This window comes from Ascaphus truei, chromosome 2 (genome assembly GCF_040206685.1).
Source record: "Ascaphus truei isolate aAscTru1 chromosome 2, aAscTru1.hap1, whole genome shotgun sequence".
Lineage (NCBI taxonomy): Eukaryota > Metazoa > Chordata > Amphibia > Anura > Ascaphidae > Ascaphus > Ascaphus truei.
Genome location: NC_134484.1, coordinates 148,982,876 through 148,995,641, shown reverse-complemented (window position 1 = coordinate 148,995,641; position 12,766 = coordinate 148,982,876). Strand labels below are relative to the sequence as shown.

Genomic DNA, 12,766 nt, shown 5'->3' with positions numbered 1-12,766 from the left:
ACATTTCTCCAATGTGGCTTCGTCAGGGGCTGCTCTATATATGTAAAGATATCCTTTGAATAAAATGGTCTTTTAGTTTACCCCTTTGGCCAAAGTGTTCAATCAGACTTAGAACTATGCAACTCATTTTGACAGATTTATTATAAATCATTCTTCCTGGTAATGTACAGGTTATTAAAAATGTATTTTAGTGTTTGGACCCGTGAGATGAGGTCTGCCTTGGAGGGGCTCAAGGGCTTACAACACTTTGGTCAAAGGGTTAAACTAAAAGACCATTTTATTCAAAAGATATATCTATATCTATATCTATATCTATATCTATAGATATCTATGTATCTATCTATCTATCTATCTATCTATCTATCTATCTATCTATCTATCTATCTAGATAGATAGATAGATAGATAGATAGATAGATAGATAGATAGATAGATATATGGCACTGTGCCGTGTATCTGTGTTAATGGATGTAGCACTGAGATCTGTCTGTGTTTCATGTTCTGTCTGTGGTTTTAAATATATATTGCCATGCTCAGTAGCACTACTCTTTGACACCTATATGTATATATATATATGTATATATATATATATATATATATATATATATATATATATATATATATATGTGTGTGTAACGGATTTTCTGGCCTGGCCTGACCCACCCAATCTCACATTGGCCCCTGTGGTCTAACCAGCCCCCATTACAGTGTGGTGTCTGGTGGTGCACCTGTTGGTAACAGGACTCCTGAGTCTCCCGCATGATGGTGTGTGGGGATTGCCAACCCAGACAGGCAGCTGAGGTAGTGTGCTTGAGTCCTACCTAGATCCAGTGCAGCGCCTCCACCTCATCAGGATCCCTGCGTCCGCATGGGTATGATTCTGATGAGGAACTCCTCTGTGGTGCCTTCCTCTGCAGAGTAATCCCAGACTCACACACAAGGGTATCTTTGATCAAGGTCATCTTTATTGACGGTTCAGGCAGACTGCCCCTCATAGCGGTCGTACTTAGCCGCTCATGTTCTTGCTGCAATCCTTGGGAAGGTTCCTCCTTTTCTAATGGAGTTGCTTCCACCTCTCCCCTAAGGAAGATTCACCAGCTTCTCTCTGTCTGCTCTGAGCTGCACACAGTCACAGCTCTTGCATGAGACTACAGCAACACTGTTGCAGATCTTCACGTGCCTCTTACTGAACAGAGGCAGCACAACAACAGGAACTGAACACTAACTTTAGGCAGTGCTGTGTCGTATATCACCTCAGGAACAGGCACATATCTGATGTCACTAAGGGTGGACACCAAGCATGTTGTCACTTCCTTTGGGACATATGACACCTCACCAGGGTTTGAGGGCAAACCTCCATGATGACTACTGGCAATCCTGCATACTTACCAGGTTTACTGCCAGCATGAGAAAGAGATATGTACACCAATTTTACACATGGCTACATATATATGAAGATACACAAAAGAATACCGCCTCAACACAATAAGTCACTAGTGTCCACAAGACTGTCAATGTGTAGTATGAAGGATACTAGACAGTGGTGCTAAAGGTTGAGATAATTATATAGCAACAAAAAAAGCAAACTTACAAAAAGCACACAGGCATACCAAAAAAGTGTAAACAAAGATTTTATTAAAGTGAGTTAAAAACAAGGGATGAAAATTAAAAGAGGAGGGGGACTCTCATCTACCATATATATATACCTAGAGGCAAGGGTCTAACAGTAGAGCCAATTCCAACACCAAATTCAAAGAACACAAGAAGCTCTATTTAAGCAAACATGTGTAAACCTATAGACACACTACAAATGAGTGCATGTCCAAATAGAAAGTCACATGATAATACAGGTGAATAACTGCAATGAGTGGAGGCATGAATAGCACAGATAACGATATTGTATATACGTCACCACTTAAAGCATAGATGTCACGGGCAAGAAATAGCCATAGCCTCTTATCAGGAAAGAGAGGTAGGGGTCCCCCTCCACAGACTCCCAATCCAACGCTTTTCGACTTAAAACGGTCTTCTTCGGGGAATGGTGAGGGGAGAAATGAGCTAGGATTTATAGTGAAGTTTATTAAGAGAATTCGCGCCAAAAGCAAGTTTAATGTATAACAGCTGTAATCAGTGTAAGTACTCTCATTGTAGCATCGCATCCTGATTGATATAGAAGCATAACTATGGACCTCATTGGTCTGAGGGAGTCACCTGGTACACGTCTGATCCTCCCATGTAAAGCTCAAAATATGACGCATATGACGTCATCGCGCATAGCGCGTCGTTGCGTGAATCTACCATAGCAACCGAGGGTTGCCTATAATCAAACGGGAACCTGCCCTGATCGCTGTAGGAACATAATTATGGACCTCATTGGCCTAGGGGGGTCACATGGTATACATCTGAACCTCCCTGGTCAAAAACGAGTCGTGACATCATCGCGCATAGCGCGACATTACATAAAGTCACCTCAACATCCGCGGGCCGCCTTCCATCAGAAGGGCACCAGCCCAGTCAAGGAGGAGCAGCCAGGGCCGCACCCACATCAAATAATAGGTATCATTATACAGCCCTAACAAGATGCTTTCGTGTATTACCATCCATTATAGTTAGCTGGCATCTACTATAATACCTATTTTCATTGTCATTGCTAAATTGCTGGTTATAATAGTATTTTACTAATCATTACCTCTCTTTAGAATTGGGGGTGCTCCAAAGACCGAAGCTTATCTTACACAAACAATTTCCCTTGTGGTCATTATATATTTATGTGATTCATTTATCTGCTATGTCTTCTAAGGTAATAGCTTCTTTGTTTATGTCTGCTTAATCTCCTTGACGACCATGCATAATTATTCCTATTACGTGATAACGTCATTTGCGTCAATCCGTGGTTCGATAATGCAAATTATGATATGTGCTATGTAGGGCAGTTTAGAGGACTGGTGAGACCAACGGTTTGATGTGGGTGCGGCCCTGGCTGCTCCTCCTTGACTGGGCTGGTGCCCTTCTGATGGAAGGCGGCCCGCGGATGTTGAGGTGACTTTATGTAATGTTGCGCTATGCGCGATGACGTCACGTCTCGTTTTTGACCAGGGAGGTTCAGATGTATACCATGTGACCCCCCTAGGCCAATGAGGTCCATAATTATGTTCCTACAGCGATCAGGGCAGGTTCCCGTTTGATTATAGGCAACCCTTTTTTTGCTATGGTAGATTCACGCAACGACGCGCTATGCGCGATGATGTCATATGCATCATATTTTGAGCTTTACATGGGAGGATCAGACGTGTACCAGGTGACTCCCTCAGACCAATGAGGTCAATAGTTATGCTTCTATAGCAATCAGGACGCGATGCTACAATGAGAGTACTTACACTGATTACAGCTGTTACACATTAAACTTGCTTTTGGCGCAAATTCTCTTAATAAACTTCACTATAAATCCTAGCTCATTTCTCCCCTCACCACTCCCCGAAGAAGACCGTTTTAAGTCAAAACGCGTTGGAGTGGGAGTCTGTGGAGGGGGACCCCTACCTCTCTTTCCTGATAAGAGGCTATGGCTATTTCTTGCCCGTGACATCTATGCTTTAAGTGGTGACGTATATACAATATCGTTATCTGTGCTATTCATGCCTCCACTCATTGCAGTTATTCACCTGTATTATCATGTGACTTTCTATTTGGACATGCACTCATTTGTAGTGTGTCTATAGGTTTACACATGTTTGCTTAATTAGAGCTTCTTGTGTTCTTTGAATTTGGTGTTGGAATTGGCTCTACTGTTAGACCCTTGCCTCTAGGTATATATATATATACAGTATATATATATCAGTTAAATCAGCCCCACACTGATGAGACCCATTAAGGTCGAAACAGCTGTCTGTGGGTGGTTTTCTGGGTATGCACCTTAACCCTGGCTGTGCTCAAAGCTGTGACCATGCAGCAAGCTTAAGCCTATAGGGAACCATGTTAAAAATGGTTTTTGAGGCAAAAAGTGACACTGTGTGCTCATTTGCATGTCATTTCCCAGAATCCCTTGCTGCAGTGGAAGTGCTGTATGCTGGGTGATTTTTTTTTTCTTTTTAAAGTTTTTATTCAAGCCATTACAACATATAGTATACAAAACTTTTCAAAACCACAAAACAAAATTAAACAGCCTCATAATACAAAAACCATACATTACATTTTGTTATTCTGTATAAAACCTTCCATTGGGGTTTTTTTTCCCCTTGTCAGGGACCTTTCCCTTACATAGTCACCTAGTAAGGAAAACCAAAATAAGAAAAAAAACAGTCCTCTTCTTCCCATTCACACACCATCTGCATCCTTCAAAAAAATACACACCCTATTCCAACTCTCCGTTCCCCATATGCTTTTCCTCCGCTGTCCTCACAACAGAGGGGAGCAACGGCCCACCTCTTCTCTCCGGTACTCCACCAAAAGGACCCTCTCAGCACATTTAGTGCCCCTTACCACACACTCGAAAAAAAAACATCCTCTTCCACAGGACCATTTTATCATTCCTCCTTTTGTATGCTGGGTGATAATGGGGAAAGGTGGGGTTGCAGACCTGCTTAAGACATGCAAATGAGCATACAGTTGTATTTGCATATATATCATAATACTGAGTTAAGTTATGGTGAGTAAAAAAAGTGACAAAAACCCTCCACAGGAAAGCAAATATGCAAATACAACTGTATGCTCATCTGCATGTCTTAGGCAGGTCTGCAACCCCGCCTTTCCCCATTATCACCCAGCATACAGCACTTCCACTGCAGCAAGGGATTCTGGGAAATGACATGCAAATGAGCACACAGTGTCACTTTTCGCCTCAAAAACCATTTGTAACATGGTTCCCTATAGGCTTAAGCTTGCTGCATGGTCACAGCTTTGAGCACAGCCAGGGTTAAGGTGCATACCCAGAAAACCACCCACAGACAGCTTTTTTTTTTTTTTTTTTTGGTAGCCCGGGTGGTGAAAAAGTGATTCCACCTCAAAAACCGTGCTCGTGGTCAAGTGAGACCAGGTGCGCTCCACATGTGACAAAGTCTTCTCCGGAGAGTAGGCCAGTCCGTACCAAAAGACAGTCCTCTTCAGCCGAAGCCAGAAAGAGTCCTTCTGTTACATTGACGTCGTCATCCGAGGAATGAGACGTCCATCCTGTTCCCTCCTAGTGCAGCAGATGCCGCAGGAGGGTCCAAGTCTTTAGGGTGTTCGGCTGACGCCTACTAACCCACCGTGATCTTCTCCCGAGGGATTGGCGGTCACTAGCCAGCACTACAGTCTTTACTCTCCGAAGAAAGGGGTGACGTTAACCCAACACCAAACAAAACAAATTCATGGTGTGAGTGCTCCGGTGTTCTGTGCAATGCAGTGCAGGAGGTGCTCAAACGTACAACACAAAAAGGGTGTGCACGAGTGCACGCCTGGCCCTTTGCAAGGCCAGGCGGTGACAAAAATAATTGGCTTGTCCCCTCAGCGGAAGGCAATAAGGGGGGGCCAAGTGCGGGAAAAATAGGGGACGGTGCAAAAATTATCTGTGCAGATCAAGTGCTCGTAAGTGGAGGCCGGACGCCCAAAAACGACCAACCACAGTGCAGCAAGTGATACTCCACCAGGTTTTCCACGCCTGGTGGTTCAAGATTAAAAATGCCCGGGCTACTTTGCATCCGCCCTCTCAGCCCATGACCAGAGGACCAAGTGATGCAACTAGGGCCATCCTTCACAGGACAGACCCTACACTTGATCTTAGCCAAAAGGCCGACAGCTGTTTCGACCTTGATGGGTCTCATCAGTGTGGGGTTGATTTTAACTGGATATGCATAAGAGGCTATGGGATAGGCTATACCATAATACTGAGTTAAGTTATGGTGAGTAAAAAAAGGTGACAAAAACCCTCCACAGGAAAGCAATTATGCAAATACAACTGTATGCTCATTTGCATGTCTTAGGCAGTTGTATTTGCATATTTGCTTTCCTGTGGAGGGTTTTTGTCCCTTTTTTTACTCACCATAACTTAACTCAGTATTATGGTATAGCCTATCCCATAGCCTCTTATGCATATCCAGTTAAAATCAACCCCACACTGATGAGACCCATCAAGGTCGAAACAGCTGTCTGTGGGTGGTTTTCTGGGTATGCACCTTAACCCTGGCTGTGCTCAAAGCTGTGACCATGCAGCAAGCTTAAGCCTATAGGGAACCATGTTACAAATGGTTTTTGAGGCAAAAAGTGACACTGTGTGCTCATTTGCATGTCATTTCCCAGAATCCCTTGCTGCAGTGGAAGTGCTGTATGCTGGGTGATAATGGGGAAAGGCGGGGTTGCAGACCTGCCTAAGACATGCAGATGAGCATACAGTTGTATTTGTATATATATATTTTTTATATTGGCATTATTTACACAGATAACTGACTCTGTGTGCTGTGTTACTGATATAGGTACAATACCACTAACCTGTACAAGTAACCAGCTATACCTGTATACTGCTACAGTCAGCGTTGATATCGACATGCTGATTTATGCCATACGACATAGTACAAACTAGACACTTACCGTTACCAGTTTTGACCTATAACCATCCTTTGGATCTACTCTACACCACTAGTGTTATCGTGCGGCCATATCCCAGACTCTGGGTTTACAGTACAGAGTTTATTGTGGTCTGCTTTGCTCATTTTTAATATTAATTCACTGTACACTGGCTATCATTAGTATATTACTTGACCTATAGTGTTCCCCATATTATTTTATATTTAGAGTTAAGACTCAATTAAAGTTTCTGGTTTTAATTAATTCATTACTCACCCACCTTACTAGGTTCTGATACATTTTGGCCACACATTGGTAGAGTGCTCTCCTTGGGGTTCTACCTCTCTCTGTTTTTTCTATATATATATATATATATATATATATATATATATATATATATATATATATATAGTAGATGAGAGTCCCCCTCCTCTTTTTATTTTCATCCCTTGTTTTTAACTCACTTTAATAAAATCTTTGTTTACACTTTTTTGGTATGCCTGTGTGCTTTTTGTAAGGTTGCTTTCTTTGTTGCTCTCATATATATATATATATATATATATATATATATATATATATATATATATATATATATATATATATATATATATAGTTATATTGGGGGTTCTGCATGCTGAGAAAAAGCAAAGACTTTTGTTTTGTTTGTTTGTTTTACTCCTGTTATCTGCTGTAGCATTTGTATGGCAAAAATAAACAGGCCAAATCTTTTCACCTCTGTGTCAGAAGACTGTCTCCTCCACCTGGAAGGCTGTCTGAAAGTGCTGATCCATGAACAAAAGGTACAAAGCAAGAAGGTACTTTGTCACATATAGTGGAGTTTTATGCGGGCATCACACTGACAAGCCTGTAAGATGCAAAAGGGAATAGAGAAAGTAATCACAGTCCTGATCCAATCCACATCTCAACAGCAAGAAACTAATGCCACACAGCAAGAAACTAATGCCACACAACAAGAAACCAACAGAATGGCTGCTGAGGGTTATGTCTTACAGCAAGAAACCAACAGAAGACTGGCTGAGGGTAATGCCACACAGCAGGAAAACATGGAAATATTGCAGAGATTTGTGCTGGTCCAGGCTGAAGCTCATCAACTGGCAGCAATAATAGATTATTGTTTATCGTGTCCTGAATGTCAGCTCACTGCCCCTTTGCCAGTGTACCGTAGTCCATTGGTACCCCTACCAATAATTGGAATCCAATTTGAACGCATCTATATGGATTTTTTTGGCCCTTTAGTGAAGTCAGCCATGGGGCATCAGTACATACTGGTGATATTAGACTATGCGACCCGATATCCCGAGGCAATCCCTCTACGCACAGCCTCAGCAAAATCTATTGCTAAAGTGTTAATGATGATGTGTAGTCGGGTGGGGATCCCCAAGGAGATCCCATCAGATCAGGGTGCTCCATTCATGTCTCGGGTAACCAAGGAGTTATGCAAACTTCTCCACATAAAACAGTTAAAAACCTCTGTGTACCACCTACAAACTGATGTTCGTTGGAGAAGTTCAATAAAACCCTAAAGGCAATGCTACGGAAAGTAATTGATAAGGATGGAAAGAACTGGGACTTTTTGTTACCTTATTTAATGTTTGTTATTATAGAAGTGCCCCAAGCATCTACTGGGTTCTCACCATTTGAATTTTGTATGGTAGACACCTTAGGGGGTTTCTTGACATAGCCAAGGAGACATGGGAACAGGAGACTACACCCCATCGCAGTGTAATTGAGCACATAAACAATTACTGTGGAAACCACTGCCTTCCCCACTAGGAAAAACCCAGATCCAGAAGTGAACATATCAAAGGCCCTGTCTATACACCAGGCACGGGAAGTAAAAAAATGTGTCAAATTAAATAAAAAGGTATTCTCTGCAGTTCCAGGAAGGACTAGGGTTATTAGGCATGACATTATAACCGAACCAGGGAAAAGGGTCAATCTTAAGCCTTATAGAATACCTGCAGCTCGTAGAGAGGCAATTAGAGCAGAGGTTAAGAAAATGCTAGAACTTGGGGTGATTGAGGAGTCACAAAGTGACTGGAGCAGCCCTATTGTGCTTGTACCAAAGCCTGATGGGACTGTAAGGTTCTGTAACGATTATCGCAAGCTGAATGCTATATCAAAATGTGATTCCTACCCCATGCTAAGGGCTGATGAGCTAGTGGAGAGGCTTGGGAAAGCCCGTTATATCACCACACTAGATTTGACCAAGGGCTACTGGCAGGTTCCACTCACAGAGCAGGCAAAGGAAAAGACTGCCATTTCTACTCCTGATGGTCTTTTCCAATACAAGGTGTTGCCGTTTTGTCTGCATGGGGATCCTGCCACCTTTCAAAGGATGATGGACAGAATATTAAGGCCACATACATTATATGCAGCTGCATATTTAGACTATGTACATACTTAAGATTGGGAATCCCACCTTCCAAAAGTACAAGCAGTGTTAAACTCGATGTACTCTGCGGGGTTAACGGCTAACCCAAGTAAGTGTACAATTGGCTTAGAGGAAGCCAAATATTTACGATATTCCATTAGTAGAGGGTTAGTGAAACCTCAAATGGCTAATGTGGAAGCCATAAGGAATTGGCCCCGGCCAGTCACTAAGAAACAAGTGAGAATTTTCCTTGGCCTAGTTGGATATTACCAGAGGTTTATCTATAACTTTGCTACCCTTTCATGTCCTTTAACTGATCTGACAAAGGCAAGAGCTCCAGTAATGGTAAAATGGTCCCCAGAACTAGAACAAGCATTCAGGTCATTGAAAGAAGCCATACGTGCCCAACCAGTGTTAGTAACCCCCGATTTTGCTAAGGAATTTATTTTGCAAACCGATGCATCGGACATAGGGGTTGGTGCGGTCCTCTCACAAGTGAACCAGAATGAAGAACATCCTATCTTGTACCTAAGCAGGAAACTTAACCCACACGAAGGGAACTATTCCATAGTTGAAAAAGAATGTCTTGCTATAAATTGGCAGTAGACAGTCTTAAGTACTACCTGTTAGGCAGAAAATTCAGGCTGGTGACAGACCACATACCCCTAAACTGGATGAGTCAGAATAGGGAGAAAAATAGCATAGTGACCCACTGGTTTCTCAGTCTGCAACCCTACAAATTCTCAGTGGAACACAGGGCAGGCAGTAGACAGGGGAATGCAAATGGCCTGTCAAGAATACATTCACTGGTGTGCATGGTCGCACACCCCACTAGGTCTGAGCTGGGGGGGGAGGATATGTGACAGGTATGAGGGAACGGTAGTGAAAAGGGGATATTACGGCCCTCAATTAGAGCGGGGTTTCTGCTCCACTCCACGGTTTGGAGATTTACCAAGGGGAATCCAGACCGGGACTTCTAGCTCTCCCTGCTTTCACAGGACTGCAGCAGCTGATTGAGCAGGGAGATGATTAAAAGTCTGCTCTGAACAGAGCAAGACAGAGCTGTTTTACTCTCAAGAGAGGTGTGTACTGAAAAGCTGTGTGATACTGAGGAAAAGCAACGACTTTTGTTTTCTTTGTTTGTTTTACTCCTATTATCTGCTGTAGCATTTGTATGGCAAAAATAAATAGGCCAAAGCCTTTCACCTCTGTGTCAGAAGACTGTCTCCTCTACCTGGAAGGCTGTGTGAAAGTGCTGATCCCTGGACAAAAGGTACAGAGCAAGAAGGTACTTTGTCACAATACATATATATACATATATATATATATACACACACACACACATACACATCTATACACACACATTATATATATATATTAAAACTCAGGTGGTGGGTCGTCGCTATCACGAGCAATACCGGACTCCTCCTAAGTCAAGTAGTACCGCACACCCTCAAAGGGTTAATATACCTTTAATGGATATCTAAATAGATCAGAAATACTGTGTTTAACACCTCTTACCCCCCCCCCCAATCCCCCGGAGGGAGATCTGGATGTTACAGGTGTACTTTGGTTCTTTATGGGCTCACCTGTTGTCTGTCAGGAAGCCAGAGATGGACCCCACAGGAACCTCATTACAATAAGTTATACAGGAGACATGAAACGTTGTACAATTTATTGGCAGGACAGTAAATTCCATCTCCCACGCATGAGAGGTACCTTGTCACACCCTACAGAAGAACACCTTACCTCGCATCTTGTGGTCGCTTTGACCCCGTATAGGTCCCCCCAAAGGCTTGAGGCCCTTTGGGCTAGTCGTCACCCCCTCACCCCTGATGGGGTGATGTAGAACCACCTTGCTCACTATGGAGCAGGCTACATCCTGAAATCTCACATAATTTGGGAAGGAAACATCTTATACACCTGGGGGGAGGGGTTAGTGACTCTGCCCCAAAACTGGGCTGGTCGGAGGATGGAACAGGCATCACCCCACGGTGCTGGCACCTATACCCACCAGCCCAGGCATTATGCTTTCATGCGGCCACTAGCCTGCACCTAGCTATGGCTACATTCGGATACAATTAGTAGTGTGCTGCAGGACTCTCATTCTAGCTCACAAGGAAGAATTTAGCCCTAACACTGCCAACACTTACCAGGACTTATGTGCCAAGGCCAGGAAACCCATAGCCAGGGGCACTAGGCTACAGGTGTATAGTGCATCTACAGACCAAGGTAAAATGATGTTTCCTGCCTCTTGATATATACAAGGGTATAAAGATATGTACACATCTAATACACTGAACAATGACTTTGAATCTGAGGTATATACAGTAGTTTTAAACATTCATGAGCCAATACCAAAGAAATATCTCACAGTTCAGATGTAATTATTAGACGCCCTGTATTGCAACACTGTCTACAGAGAGTGTGTCAATGTCTCAGAATTAAAACCAGAGGGTTCCCCCTTCAGAATAATGCAGCCATATGTGTGTAGATATTTTGTCTCCATCAAGTTACACTGCAATTTGCAGAGGAAATCATCATAATAATAAAACATCAGTGTGCATGGCAACTGATTGCATGGGTAAAGTACAGAGTAATAGTGCATAATAAAATCCTCCCATTCGTCTATCATATCATAGACATAATCAGTGGATCAATTATTCAAGTCTGGCTTAGTATTTATTACTCCTTAGCTTCCATATATACATATACAGAGCCGTTGATGCCAGGAAGAACATACTGTATACAGGGGGAGGGAGACAAATACACATATGCATAGAACACTATACGATCTGTGCTTCTGGATATGCAGCTCGCAGCTTAACAGTCCCTACCACCGACGTCACAGAAGTGACGTAATCTAAACCGACGGTCGAACGTTTTGCGTGCACTTCAAGCTTCGTCAAGGTATGAGGTAATACACCTGAATACCAGTGACAGACATTCCTCTTTCCGACTACTGGCAAATTGACACTTTACGGTTGATTCTGTCACTTTCCCCTCCAAATAAAGTGGTATATACATTGTTAGGTTCTTTGGTTTTCACTGGAATGTGTAGTGTTCTAATTAAGTAGAGAATTTTTGGCAGGAGAGTCATTTTAAAGGTGTAGATTTTGCCCAGACATGAGATGGAATATCTGGGTAATGTTTATAAGCATTTCTTGAGCTTTTGAATAATATATGTATAGTTTACATGGTAGAAAGCGGTATCAAAGTTGGGAATTTTAACTCAAGGACACGTTATAGTTTTCGTTCTTACATTTAAAACTAAAATCAGATATCATTAACATGACTGAGTCAGTTGAAAGGTTTATATTTACAGGTGTGCAGAGGATGAGGGAGTGTGTTGTAGACAGGTAGGTCTCTAATTGTCTGCAGCTTCCTAGTGATATCTGGTCACTGCAGTACAGCTGGTAACAGTAGGTAGGGTAGAGTTGGGAGGGGGGAAAGACACAACACAAACAAATAAAATCCCTCCTGACGGCGCACTCACATTTCAGTACTGCCACTCAAAGCACATCAAGGTTTATTTAGTTCAGCAGTTGCTGCCCGGTATGAGTCCATATAGCCTGAGTCCTCCGTCTGTGGTCCCCGAAAGTGGCCGCTGGGGTTGTCACTGGGTGTCTGATGTCACTACTTCCCGGTTCAAAGATTCCTCCTCCCTCCTTCTCCACACAACGCGTTTCTCAAGTTAGGGTTTTGCTTCATCAGGAGTGTATAATTCACTACCCTACCTACTCTAGAAATACATAGTGCTAGTATCCTTTTGGCTAACAGGAAACTATGGCTGCTGTTCGGCATCTGCCGATTCCTCACAAAAGTATCTGGTGCTAAG

The 12,766-nt window shown here is 42.8% G+C and overlaps 1 long non-coding RNA gene across 2 annotated transcripts in view; it reads right to left on the bottom strand.

Annotated features, from left to right (window-relative positions):
* LOC142486925 (uncharacterized) overlaps positions 1-12,766 on the bottom strand; it is a 90,048-nt gene that overhangs the window by 72,554 nt on the left and 4,728 nt on the right. The window contains exon 1 of one of the 2 annotated variants that reach the window (XR_012799081.1): positions 12,425-12,756. The exons of the other annotated variant lie outside the window; for it this stretch is intronic. This is a non-coding gene — a long non-coding RNA (uncharacterized LOC142486925). Of the gene's footprint in view, positions 1-12,424; positions 12,757-12,766 lie in introns of those variants that run through there. 2 annotated transcript variants of the gene reach the window in all.